Consider the following 15,003-nt stretch of genomic DNA (forward strand, 5'->3'; position numbering starts at 1 on the left):
ACCTTCGCTCAGCGGCCTCCCCTGCTCGGCGGCTCGCCAGCCGGACCGGGCCCAGGCTCGGGGGCCGAGGGCGGCCGGGGCGGGGCGAGGACGGCGGGAGCGTCCCGCGACCCGCCCGAAGGCCCAGAATCGGCCGGTTCCCTCTCTTTGGGTGACTCCGCCCTCTCGCGTCGCTGACGCCCCAGGGCTCCACTTTGGCCCTAGTCCCCGCCAGCTTTTCGGGATCCGAGGCCTGGGCGCACCCAGGAAACGCCTGGGTCTCACCAGAGCATCTCCCGCCCTCGGTCCCGTGGGGTTTGAAGCCTGTCGGGGCCCCGCCCCCCACGGTGGGGTGCGGACTGGCACCTTGGCTTCTCCGTTCCACTCGGCAAATCTGAGGCTGCTGGAGCCCGCGGGGAGCCCCTGTTGTCCGTGCCTGGGAGTGTCGAGCTTTGTATGGTGTGACCGTGCCCACACTTGGTCCTGACATTATTCATGATTCATGCAACTATATCCTAAGCTCCTGGAGGGCGGAGCCCAGCATCCCTCACTAGGTGCTCAGTGAATGAGGGATCCGAGCATAATTGGTGCTCAAAAATTGCTTGCAGATTGATTGGAACACCATATTCCTTCAGTCAATATTTACAGGTCATCTTTTCTAAGCAATACTCTGCTAGGAGAGAACAATGAATGAGGAAAATTTCCTGTCCTTGGAGAACCTGCAATCACACTGTTGAGTTTTGTGGCTGCCTTCCAATCCTGGGAAAGAGGCAGGGCTTTCCCCTGGGCCCCCACATGTTCTAAGTATATCCCTAGATTGCGGTTACCCCACCTCCCTGTACTTATCTCAGTAAAACCCTCCCGACTATTCGAATCTAAAGTACAGGCAGTCCATCAATCCACAGGAACACTCCCTAGTTCCTTGCCTGCTTTATGTAAAAAGAAATTTTTTTTGGTTTACTTATTTATGAGAGATAGAGACACCACGAGTGGGAGAGGGTCAGAGAGAGGGAGACACAGAATCTGGAGCAGACTCTAGGCTCTCAGCTGTTAGCACAGAGCTGGACAGGGAGCTCAAACCCACAAACCGTGAGATCAGGACCTGAGCTGAAGTCAGAGGCTTAATGACTGAGCCACCCAGGCGCCCCACCTGCTTTACTTTTCTCCTTTGCACTGATCACCATCTGAGAGGCCATACACATCACACTTTTTTCATGTATTATCTTTCTCTTCCTTAGAATGTCAGTCCATGAGGCTACAAACTTTTGTCTCTTTTGTTCACTATACCCCGCACTTGGTATACATAGTACCTGATGCATGGTAGACAGTAAATACTTGTTAAATTAATTAATGCATCCTTTTGTTTGTTTTTCCAACGAGACAATGGGGTTCTACCCGTCTGCGCAGTGCCTGGCACAAGGTAGGTACACCATTAATGATCGCTGAATGAACAAGTGAACAGATATGGTGGAGAAAGCTGATCTGCTGTCTTGCCAAACTAATTGGTGTTGGAAGAAAAGAAGAATCACCGTGCTGGCCCTGCCAAGAGACTTTTCATCGACGCTATTGCTGCTCTGTGTTCAGAACCTTGTATGGTGGTCCCTCGGTTGGTTAACACACCTAGGTCCCTCACCTTAAGTACATCCTTATAAACAGCATGTTCTCGAAGCCCCCATGGAACTGTCGCCAGCCCCTTCTAGAGAGGTCACCACTTGTAACTGAGACTGCATGAGCTTTCTGTTGCAACAGTTACTTAGGGGCTTCAAATTCTCTTCACTCTTGTTCTTTGCCTTTCAGTTAAAAGCCTGAGAAGGCCAGTAGCAATATTAGCTGCTAACATTTATATGGCGCTCTCTAGTTACTAGCACAAAGCACGGTTCTGAGTGCATTGCATGCATTGATTGACTCATGTAATCCTTACAGCAACTGATTGGGAGTCCAAGTTACAAATGAGAACACCGAGGGAGTAGCCAGGAAGCTCACGTAGCTGGGAAGAAACAGAGGCAAGATTTACATCCAGATCATTTGATACCATCTGAATTTTCTTTTTGTAACTAAGATATAACTGACATATATAACATTGTATACATTTAAGGTATACAATATGTTGATATACTTTTACAGTGATAAAATTCATTAATGGCGTGTCTTGTATAAATGAACATATTAGTTAGCCAGGTCTGCATGGCTACCATAACTATTTCTAGTTGTTTGGGAGTCATTTTTGGAGAAACTTAGACTCTGTTAGATAAATAGCCACTATGGAAGAGAAAGAACACACACATGGGCTTTGCAATCCAACCTACTACTTACCGACTGAGTGATCTTAGGCAAATTTCCTACTTCCTGGATAAAAATTGACTTACACTATTGTCATGAGATTAAAAGAGAAAATCTGTAAAAAGCACACAGTACATAGTAATCCATCAATAAAACTTAGTTTTTCTTTTTTTATTAATTACTTTCAAGTTAATGCCACTTTTAAATTGAGCCTAAAAATTTTTCACCTATGTATAATTTTGTCTTTTACCCTGTTGACTGCTTCCCAAAGGAAAGCATAGCTAGTAACATAAATTAACAGAAAACTTGGCATACATTGATATGTATTTTTAAACCAATTTATCTCCCTGAATCCCAAAAGTGTTTTCACTGGAGACTGTAATGCCAACACATATTACCAATTACTGCTTTAAAATAAAAAGCTTTGTGGAAAGTTGAATATGGCCCAGAATTAACAGCCTGTTTCTTTCAGGATCTCAGCCATCTCTTGTTCAATTGCGAGGCATAGATACAGACGGGAGAAAAGTGAAACTTACTTGGTGACCAGCAAGTAACCAACCCAAATGATCAAGATTTGAAGTCTCACTGCAAACATTATTGGACAAATAAATGAAATAATTTGTTGTTCAAATTATAATTTACTGCATGACAACTACCCTAAAACTTAATGACTTGAAACAACCGCCATTTTATTACATCTCAGGATTTTACAGGTCAGAATGGTGGCCAGGGCTCAGCTGAATTATTCTTCAGTTCCACATGGCACAGACTAGGATCACTCAGCAGAATTTAGCTAGTGAATGACCTACTCTGGAGGGGCCAAGAGGCCTTCATCCCCTTGTCTGATGCCTTGGCATGGCTGGAGGGAAAGCAGCGCTCAGCTGGGATTACCAAATATCTCCCCACACATGGCCTCTTTATCATGGTGATCTTGGGGAAGTTAGGCTTCTTATCAGAAGCTTGGGGCTCTGAAAGTGAGTGCGCCAAGAAACAAGGCAGAAGCTATGTTTTATGACTTAGCCTCTGAAGACCTGGAATGCACTTTCCACAACATTCTACTGTTGAAGCAAGCCCAGATTCACAGAGAGGGCAATTTTATTTTACCGTTTAATGGGAGAAACAGCAAAGAAGTTCCAGACACCTTCAATATGTCACACTTGTTTTTATGAAAGAGAATGGCACTGGGGCGCCTGGGTGGCTCAGTCGGTTGGGCGTCCAACTTCAGCTCAAGTCATGATCTTACAGTTTTGTGAGTTTGAGCCCCGCGTCAGGCTCTGTGCTGACAGCTTGAAGCCTGGAGCCTACTTCCAATTCTGTGTCTCATTCTCTCTCTGCTCCTCCCCCACTTGTGCTCTGTCTCTCAAAAAATTAACAAATGTAAAAAAAATTTTTTAAAGAGAGAAACGCATTAAATAAAGTTAGTAAAACGCCTATATTTTTGTCTCCTGTTCGTATATCCTTGTCAGCATTAAGGAGATTGGCAGTGAGGGCCAGGAGGCGTCCGCCAGATGTCAGGTTCATAGAAACATTCGAGAGTGCAATTCAGAGCCATGTGCAAGCTCTTCTCACCCCGTTATCATTGTTCTTAAAGGTTGTCCAGCATCTCAGCCAGCGACACCCAGGATAGAGAAAGGCAAAGTCCATGCATCCAATATTTTGTTAATTTAACAAATATTTGTTAAGGATGTGCCTTAACTATGTGCCAAGCCCTATATCAGATACCGGGGATATAATGGTAAGAGAGGGAAATGTAGTTCATGTCCTGTTAGCTTGGGAATATATCCGGGAAGGCAGACAAAACAGCAATAAGGATAAAAGATGAGAAGTTCAAGGATCAGGTACCATGGGAAGGCTTGACGAGACCATCTAACAAGGTGGTGGAGGATGAAAGGTCACCGGGTCAGGTCAAGTCAGGTAGGATAAGCTAAGCAAATAAATCCCCAAATGATAATGGTTCAAAACGCTAGTAGCTTTTTTTTTTTTTTTGGCAGTGAACAATGAAGACAGTTCCGGAATATGGGAAGTGGTAATAGAGGACGGTAGTCCCTTTTCCTTCAGGAACCAGACTGGTCTAGGTGCTGCATTTTCAGCTCAGGGCTGTCCACATTGCCTGGGCACAGACACCACCCGCAGGCAGAGAAAGAAAGAACCTGAAGGCTCCCTCATGGGAGGTGTTTCATGGGCCTCGCACTTTTGTGCGCCTTTTGGCCAGAAATTAGTCATGGGGTCCCTTTAACCACAGGGGAAGATGGAAAACGTAGTCTTCATGCCCAGGACAAAAAGAAGCAGTTGGTTTCCAAGAGCAGGAGCAGACTCCACTTCTAAGTGCTTTTAGAGGACAAACGTGGGTTGGCTATGTTCCTAGTTTCTAGAAAGAATCCTAGTAAGGCCAACCCAGACAGCTAATAAACCAGGTTTAGTTTTGATAACTTATTTTCAGATTATACAACAAATGCTATGCAAAAAACCAAACCTTTCTTAATCCTTCATCTGGTTTAAAGGATCTCTAAGAAACAGAGAAAATGATGATAAAGTGGGTGAGGGGGGATTTTAATCTTCAACAGTTATTACTGATAAAACTTCTTCGCTGAGTTTTAATTGAAGGGGGAGAATGGGAATTGTACACACATTTTCTGTTTGGTAAGGTTCTTAAAAAAGCTAATTACAATGGAGAAAGCAATTTGGCAAGAAAAAACTGATCTTGGCACCTGACTCAATCTTGACTGATTGTGAGAAACACAAGTACGATGAATTTGTTAGTCTGAACAATGGAAGAAAAAATAGTCTCTTCTATTTTCTCCGGCCCCTGCCAGGTCTGTGCACCTTTGACACCACGAAAGATTTTTACTTTGTTTCAAAGTGTTGGTAGAGGTGTATCTTTTTTTTCTAACAGTCTACTTTGAAATCTTCATGCTTCATTCCCCACCCCTGCCACCCCCCGCCCCAGGTTTCTCTGAGGAATTAGATGGCCAATAGGACATAGCTACATAGGCACTTTCTGAAAGTAAATTCATCTTCCTTTGCTACCGTTCTCATATTGAAAACATCAGGGGCACCTGGGTGGCTCAGTTGGTTGAGCATTGGACTTTGGCTCAGGTCATAATCTTGCAGTTGGTGAGTTCAAGCCCCAAGGTGGGCTCAGTGCTGATGGCTCAGAGTCTGGAGCTTACTTCAGATTCTGTGTCTTCCTCTCTCTCTGTCGCTCTTCTCTCTCCCTCTCTGTCTCTCTGTCTCTCTCTGTCAAAAATAAACATTTCTTTAAAAGAGTAAAAACATCAACACTGATGGTTAATTTTGTGTGTCAACTTGATAGGCTATGGAACGTGTAGAGAGAGCTGGTTAAACATTCTGTGAGGGTATTTCTGGAAGAGTCTAGAAATTGAATCTGTAGGCTGAAGAAAGCAGATGCCCTCATCAGTGCAAGTGTGCACCAACTAATCCCTCCAGGCCCTGAACAGAACAGAAGTGGGAGGAAGGGTGAATTTGCTCTCTCTGTTTGAGTTGGGACATCCATCTTCTGCCCTCAGACTCTGGCTCTCCTGAGTCTCCAACCCTCAGACTCTGACTGAATTCCACTATTGGTTTCTCTGCCTCTCCAGCTCATAGACTGTAGACTGTGGGACCCTCAGCCTCAGTAATCATGTGAATCAATTCCTAAAATAAATCTCCTCACATATAGATATAATCCAGATGTCTATATATGGAATAAAATAGAACCAAAAGGATATAACTATATACATCTGTAGTTCCCTAGAAATATACAGAAAAAATTTCCCAAAAAGTTTTCTATGTCTATACAGATATAGCTATATATTCATGTAGATAAACAGTTGACCCTTGAACAGGGGTTTATACTGAGTCCACAGACATACAGATTTTTTTCAATAAATATACATATGGTACTATAAATTTTCTTTTTCTTATGATTTTCTTAATAACATTTCCTGTAGCTTACTTTATTGTAAGAATACACTACATAATACATATAGAAAATGTGCATTAATCAACTGTTTATGTTCTTGGTAAGGCTTCCAATCAATAGCAGGCTATTTGTAGTTAAGTTCTGGGGGGTTTAAAAGGTATAAGCAGAGTTTTGTGTGAGGGGTGGGTACACCACACCCTCCCCCGCCACCCCCAGGTTGTTCAACTGTATCCTATTGGTTCTGTTTCTCTGGAGAACTCTAATACACACACCCAAGCCCAACCAAACAAGCATATCCCACTGTCAGTTTGGACAGCCTGTTAAGAAGCTTAAGAAACTCACAACTATTAAAGGGTTGACTTGCTGAAAAAGCTTTGAAAAGAACCCGGTTATTCTGATGTGGGAGGTGAAGTCATGTGGAAACATGTTTTGGCCATGACCTTGCAGAGAAGGTTCCAGATCATTCAAACTAGCATGCTCACAGCTCCCAGATGTCTTCTATCTCCTCCACACGACAAGAGGCCTGCCTGTACAAAGGTAACGCCAAACATTCTCTCCAACAATGATGAGCCTCACAGTCTAGAATTAGAAATAGGCCAGAATGCAAATATCCCCAGGGGAATTCACCCTGCATCAATCACATAAGACATAAATATTGATACAGAGTCTTTCTGTATAGCAGGGTTTGATCAAGAAGTTGAAAGATAGGTGGAAGGGTTAGGAAAAGGAAACCACTAGTTATTTCACAACTTTGCTGCTTTTAGCTTAGAATGGTGGGCACCAGGTTAGATATGTGTCATTGCCACATCCTTTGAAGGCTGACTTTGTGTCCAACATGGTCTTTTATGTCTTTGTTTCATTAAGTCTTGTACAACTCCATAAAGTATTATTACTGCTTTTTCATAGATTAAAAAAAAAAAAAACTATATCCTAGAGAGACAGGCTGTAAGTCTGGCACAGTTGACACTAGGATTTAACCCCAGGTCTGAGCCTAAGCCTAATTTTTGACCGCTGCCTCGTAAGTGAATTTGGGGAAGAAGTCAAATATTTAAACAGGTACTGAAAGTTGACCTTCAGCATTGATTTTATTGATTGATTGGATTAATAATCAATCAAAGCAGCTTACTACTTCTGTTCCTAAAAGCTCCCTGGAATACTGACTCCCAGGACACCCGTGCAGGCCAGTCTAGTGATTTCTATCACCCTGGTGTTAAAAGGTAGTATTTTTTAATGTGTTCTAGAAATCCCTTTTTCTAGGAAAGTGGGAAAACTGGCTCGCCTGGCTTTGGCCGAAGTTTGAAGGGAGGGAGAAACCTTCCTTTTGTTTCTTTTAAAGCTTTTATCATTTCTTCTAAAACTTCCATATAATCATCAATGTAGGGCTAAGGAATTTGGGATAAAACTAAATTTAAAATCTTTTATTATCCATAATATCTACAAAAGCCTAAAACATTTTCTCATATGACAATATTAGAGGCTAATTTTTCCTCTTTTACGTCTTGTCTGATCATTATCTATGATTAGGGAGTCCAGAAAAAAAATGTTTTTTGATGACTCTCAGGCATGTTTGTATAATACTTATTATTTATACACTTTATTAAATGCCATCTGCTTTTGCTTTATAAATGTTTTATTAAGGACCATCTGGCAGTTTCTACAGATCATATAGGCTTTCCAATCAGTAGGTTCTCACCCATGAATAAATTATCAAGTGTCATGATTAGCAAAAGAGAGATTAAACTGGGGAGCAGAAAGAGCAGACAAGGACACGCCTGTCCCTGGGCTGCCCCCAGCAGATCTTGTGGACAGCACAGTCCCTCTACCTCTCTGTGGGCCCCAGGGGTTTCTTCAGAAAACTGAAGGTTGGACTCAGTCTCTGAGATTACTTCAAAATTTAAAGAAGTAAAATGCAGTGCTATGGACCAAAAACCCAGGCACACAGGGGAGGGGATTTGGTAGGGGCGGGGGCTGGGGGGACCTGGTAGCCCTTCCTGGCTGTGGCCTGGGACCTAATGAATCAGGGTGAGGGTGGAGAGAAAAGAGCAGAAGCAAGCAGGCGGGGCATTATGTAAAGTTTGGGGCAGGAGCCAGGAACTGAGATTGGAAAGAGAGGCAGAGAGCAGACTGGGGAGGGCTTTACCTGATAGAAGGAATTGTCCGTTGGATCTTTAGCACCATTTTCTCCTTTCTTGACCTTGGCTCTCTTTAGTCCTTGGGAACCATTCAGATAGGTTTATCCAGCCAAACAGAGTGGGTTAAACATTACCCTTAACACAGAGTTTTCCAAATGATGCATGCGGGTGATGAGTGGACCCAGAAATCGAGACCTTCAGCCCTTGAGATGAGTTACTGGCTGGTTATTACATCCTTGATTTCTACATGTGCCATGGTCTGGCCGATCCTGGGAGCACTACCCTGAATTAACCTGGTCCATCGAACTAATTTGCTTAGCAAATATTTTTCATCAGCATAAACAGCATTTATATGAAATTGCATCATTGCTTGTATAGCGATACAATTGTACAATATGTTAAATTGTATCATAGACTGAATATTTGTATCTCCCCCCAAATTCATCTGCTGATACCTAATTTCCAGTGTAATGGTATTTGGAGGTGGGGCCGATGGGGGCGATTAGGTTATAAGAGCAGAGCCCCCTTGATTGGGATTCGTGCCCTTACCAAAGAAATCGCCCAGAGCTCTCTTCCCTTTCGCCATGTGAACCATGAAATGGGCCCTTACCAACTACCAAATCTGCCTTGATCTTGGATTTTCCAGCCTCCAGAGCTGTGAGAAATAAACCCTATTGTTTATAACGTGATATTTTGTTGTAGCAGCCCAAAGAAACCAAGACGATTATATTAAGTTGTGTTATACATTATGTTAATTAAGTGAATGAATGAAGATAAATAGAGAAAATTCACTCAACATACACATTCACAGAGGCGCTAGTATGTGCCAGGCCTTAAATTAGGCATTAGTCATACAGCTATGAATTGTGGGGAAATAGCTTCAGGGATTTCTTATACTCACATAAATGGGTTAGAAAAAAGCGTAGGGTGGAAAGCTGCCACCACGGGCTGAAAGCGCCCAGGGTTAGCTAGCAAGATATTATAATAGAATCACCTGCAGGAAATTACTTTCCATCTGGTGCCAATATCCTATTGTGCTTTGATCATAAACTCCACTTGCCCCCCAGACCCTTTGCTTCTTGCACACACATGTTAATGACTACGGTCTGTTTTTTTAAAATGTTTATTTTTGAGAGAGAAAGACAGAGAACAAGCAGGGAAGAGGCAGAGAGAGAGGGAGACACAGAATCTGAATGTTCTAGGCTCTGAGCTGTCAGCACAGAGCCTGATGCGGGGCTCAAACTCATGGACAACAATATCATGACCTGAGCTGAAGTTAGACGCTCAATCGACTAAGCCATCCAGGTGCCCTAATTACTGTCTGTTTTCTTCACATTCACCCATTCGCCACTTGTGTAAGATCTTGTTTTCTTCATGTTCGCCATGTGTATAAGACCTTGAGTGCTCAATCAATATGGAGACAAGGGACACCTGGGTGGCTCAGTCGATTGGGCTTCTGACTTCAACTCAGGTCATGATCTCTGTATGTTTGAGCCCCACATCGGGCTCTGGGGCGACAGCTCAGAACCTGGAGCCTGCTTCAGATTCTGTATCTCCTTCTCTCCCTCGCCCTCCCCTGTTCATGCTCTGTCTCTCTCTCTCAAAAATAAAATAAAAGAAAACATGGAGATGAAACCCCTGTTTGAGGTTTTTGTCTCTTTCTGGACATTAGCCTCTCTTGTACCAGTTCTGTGTCTGCTCTCTTGCTGGACAAGAGAGAACTCCAGACTCAGAGTCTGTGACAGTGAACAACAAGTAAAAACAGACTAAACCCCCTGCTCTCATAAGAGCTCCTATCCTAATGGATGAAATGACAATAAACAGGAAAACTGAGAGAATGCACTTGCAGTTTCCAGTTTGGCTTGGAAGTCACCAGTCCCTCCTCACGATAAGTAAGAAGTTGAACAAACTGAAAAATCAACAACGACTTGGATCTATCTGTTAGAGAAGTGAGATCACAGGGCAAACAGCTGTCTTGGAGACAGGCAAATACAGGGAAAAGAGGAAATGTAATCATCTAAAAATACACCAGTGCACTCAGTTCTTAACACCTTAACTGTCTTCAAGAGAAACTATTTCCCCAAGGCCTAACTGTGGAAGCTTTATCAGAGCCTAATGGACCTCGGCTGAGAAGAAATACCCAATTTCAGCTCCTCTAGCCATCCTGCCCCACCTCAGGGATAAGGATCTGGGAAGCTCTTGTGAATTGATTTCACAGTGCATGCACACAGGCTTCCTAAGACTGAGATCTAATCAGAAGTATCCCACACATGCCCTCGTGCACCCCTTGCCACCACATCAGTAAGAGCCTATTGACCACAGTTTCTTTACCCAGTACATACATAATGCCCAGCTTTAAACACAAAAACACAAGGCATACTAAGAGGCCAAAAAAAAAAAACACCCCAAAAAACCCCTCCACAGTCTGAAGAGACAGTGCAGGCATCAGAATCAGACTTGAATATGGCAGGGGTTTTGTACTACGAGACCAGAAATTTAAAATTATGTGGGGAACCTGGGTGGCTCAGTTGGTTGAGCGCATGACGTCAGCTCAAATTATGATCTCATGTCACATGTTCAAGCCTTGGGCTTTGTGCTGACAGCACAGAGCATGCTTTGGATTCTCTTCCCCTCTTCTCTCTAACTCCCCCCTCCCTCTCTCCCTGTCTCTCAAAAATAAATAAACATTTAAAAAAATAAAACAACTATTTTGAGGGTTCCAGTGAAGAAAAGTAGAAGACCTTCAATAACGGATAATTGTAACTTAAGAAGAAATATTTGGTCTTTGTCCCTGATTGCTGGTACAGAGCTCCTAAACCTTGGGATCTCCTGAGCGATGAGTGTCTCTGGTGTGTTAATGAAATAACTCTTGGCTGAGGGGCTCCTAGACAGCTTCGGGATGAGAGCTGGTCACTAGAAACACCATACCATGTGGTTAAAGGGACAGAAAATTCAACCCCACTCATGATCTCTGGGGATGAGGGAGGGACTGGAGATCATGCCAATCACCAGTACCCAACGGTTCAATGATGCCTGTGTAATGGAACGTCCATGGAACCCCATGAGCAACTGGGTTTGAAGAGCCTCCAGGTTGCTGAATGCACTGAGGTGCTAGGAGGGCGGTGCCCTGGCAGACACGGAGGCTGAGGGCCCCTCACCCCACACCTGGTCCTAGGTGTCTCTTCCCTTTAAAACATTTTTTTTTAACATTTATTTGTTTTTGAGAGACAGAGCATGAAAAGGGAAGGGGCAGAGAGAGAGGGAGACACGGAATCTGAAACAGGCTCCAGGCTTCAAGCTGTCAGCACAGAGCCCAACACAGGACTGGAACTCACAAACCACGAGACCATGACCTGAGCCAAAGTTGGCCGCTTAACCGATGGGGCCACCCAGGCGCCCCGTGTCTCTTTCCTTTAAATGTTCCTGAGTCACCGTGTCCTTTATAACAAATTGGCAACAGTAATTAACATGCTTTCCTGACTTCTGTGAGTTGTTCTCGTGAATTATCAAAACTGAGGAAGGAGTTGTGGGGATCCCAAATTTATGGCAAAGTCAAACAAAAGTATGGGTGACCTGGTAATGTGATACTTGTAACTAGTGTCTGAGGTGGGGACAATCTTGTGGGACTGAGCCCTTAACCTGTGGGGTCTGTGCTAAGTCTGGGAGTTGGTGTCCAAATTGAACTGAATCACGGGACCCCTTCGTGTTGAAGAACTGGTGAGTCGGTTGATGTTAGAAAATAATCCATAAAGAACCTGAGAGTGATGTAAGCAAAGAGATGGAAGCTCTGAGAAAGAATTAAAAACACTAAAGATCAAAACATTATGACTGAGATGAAGAATGCCTTTGAGAGGCGAATTAGGTGGACACAGCTGAGGAATGAATCCCTGAGCTTGAGGATATGTCAACAGAAACTTCCAAGACTAAAAAAGCACAGAGAAAAAAGACTGAAAAAAAAAAGGAACCAAATATGCAAGAATCATAGGACAATGACAAAAGGTATAACATACATGAGAGAACCACAGGGACGAGAGGACCAGAAAAAATATCTGAAGCAGTACTGACTGAGAAAGTCCCCAAATTAATATCCACACCAAACCACAGATCCAGGGAACATCAGGCAGGATAAATGCCCAAAAAAAAAAAAAAAAAAAAAGAAAGAAAAAACCTTAAAACACACACACAAAACAAACAAAAATAAGCAAAAAAGGGGGAAAAAAACCCCAAACCCAAACCAAACAAACAATAAAACTACACCTGAGCACAGAATACTGAAACTGCAGAAAACCAGAGAAAGAAAACAATCTTGGAAGAAGAAACTGTAAAGCATGCTAGGTATTGGCAAAGGCTGATGGAGAAAAACCTAAAGAAAAGACTAAGGCAGGAAGACTGTGGGGAAGGGAGGAAGGTTTGCAATTTTCCATAGAATGACCTCGGAAAGCCTCCCTGGAATGGGGACCTTTTAGTCAAATTAACTGTGAGCTTGTGAATTCATGGACACAATAATATGCTTTGGTTTAGGGGCGCCTGGGTGGTTTGGTCAGCTGAGCGTCAGAATCTTGATTTCAGACTCATGATGCCAGGCTTCTGGGATTGAGCCCCACGTCGGGCTCTGTGCTGAGCGTGGAGCCTGTTTAAGATTTTGTCTTTCTCTCTTTCTGCTCTTCTCCTTCCACTTGCATGCTCTCAATCTCTCTAAAACATAAACATAAGTAATATAATAATAATAATAATGCTTTGGTTCATTTGGAGCCTCTAACAGGCAGCTTGGTGCAGTTGGAGAGTGAACTAGACTCGTATCCTGGTTCGTACACTGTGTGACCTTGGGCAGCTACCTGACTTTCTGGGCCTCCATTCCACATATGTAGCTGAGCTCCTTTCTGCAGGACCTCGACCTGCAAGGCCCACTGTGTCCCCAGAGCCTCGTGTGGCTGCCCCTGGCTTATCTTTGGGTCTCAGCTCAAAATTCACTTTCTTTTGGCATCATTTTCTGACCTACAGCTTTAATAAGGGCTCTCTTAATTATTCTCACATCTTTCTTCCTAGTGATTTTCTTAACTGCAATTATTTGATTGGTAACTATTTCATGTCTGTTTTCCTGCTAGAATGTAAGCTCTGTAAGAGGGAGAGCCATGCCTACCTCTGCTCACTGCTACATCTCTAGAACCTCTAACAATGTCTAGCACAGAGCAGGCACTCCACAAATAGTTTTTGAATGAACAATCAAGCGGCTGTTGCTTAGAGTTAACTCTAGGGTTAAGCAAATGCTAAGCAGCTGGCATATATTTGGTATCTGATAAATGATAGCTGCGGAGTTCATGGATGCATTTCTCATCCGATGCTAATAGTTCCCATGACTAACTTGGTTTTATGTCTTTGCAAAAGCTGTTGGGATTTTAAGACTGGGTTTCCATATAGGTCAGTTATTTTTCAGAAATCCAGGTCACTAGGATTCAGAGAGGTGGTTTTTTTCTGGTTTGTTGCCTCTCCTTCTGTATGCTAATGCCTCTTATTCAAAAAAAAAGGGGGAGGGGGGCATGAGAAGAGACTTAATCTTAGAAGATGAAGGATCCAATAGCCAAGGACTTGGGTTACTCCAAACAATAAAACACCCAATAATGTTCAAGAACCTGTGGGGATGAGATGAGGCAGGCAGTCGGTGCTGGTTAGGCCACAGGATTGAATTGTTATAGGATTCCATGCTCTTGACCCTGAACTGCCTCTGTGGTCTGGGAGGCTGCAGTTAGCCCCGGGGTGCAAGACAGCACTCAGTAACAGAATCAACGTTTCTTTTCTCACCTCCGTTTCTTTTTTTTTTTTTTTTAATCTTTTTAATGCTTTTTATTTATTTTTGAGAGACAGAGAGAGACAGCTTGAGCAGGGGAGGGCAGAGAGAGAGAGAGAGGGAGACACAGAATCCAAAGCAGGCTCCAGGCTCTGAGCTGTCAGCACAGAGCCCGACGAGGGGCTCAAGCCCTCAAACTGTGAGATCATGATTTGAGCCGAAGCCGGACGCTTAACTGACTGAGCCACCCAGGGGCCCCTCCTCACTTCGGTTTCTGAGGAGCTTGTCTTAAGTCCCCTGGAAGCCCATCCGTGATAATAAAAACGTCTCTCAGGGCACCTGGGTGGCTCAGTCAATTAAGCCTGACTCTTGATCTCAGCTCAGGTCATGATCTCATGGTTTGTGAATTTGAGCCCTACATCAGGCTCTAAGCTGGCATCCTTGCTTGGAATTCTCTCTCTGCTCCTCCCCTGCCTTCCTGAGGGACCACATGCATGCTCTCTCCCTCTCTCTCAAAATAAATAAACATTTTAAACAATCTTTTCACCTTCCTTTATAAACTCAATTATTTTCTGGCACTATAAGTTCTTGAGTATAAACGGACTCAATGGTTAGTTTTACATCATGGTTGAAATCATTTGGGCTATAATTCTGTTTTATGATTTAGACACCTCAAGTTATATAGCCAGTGTTGAAGCACATTGAAGAAAATTAAGTTTGATAGCTTAGGATAAAGTGCTATTATTTCTCTTTCACATTTTAGTGCAAATCATAAATCCATATATTCATGGCCTTCATTTTAATATAGCTTATGACTATTTCATTTTAATTGTGTTCTGCCATTTACTGATTTGTTACTGGTTCTTGTTTTCATAAGGTTTATGGAGACTCTCGGCTTCAGATAG

Source organism: Suricata suricatta, chromosome 2, assembly GCF_006229205.1.
Source record: "Suricata suricatta isolate VVHF042 chromosome 2, meerkat_22Aug2017_6uvM2_HiC, whole genome shotgun sequence".
Lineage (NCBI taxonomy): Eukaryota > Metazoa > Chordata > Mammalia > Carnivora > Herpestidae > Suricata > Suricata suricatta.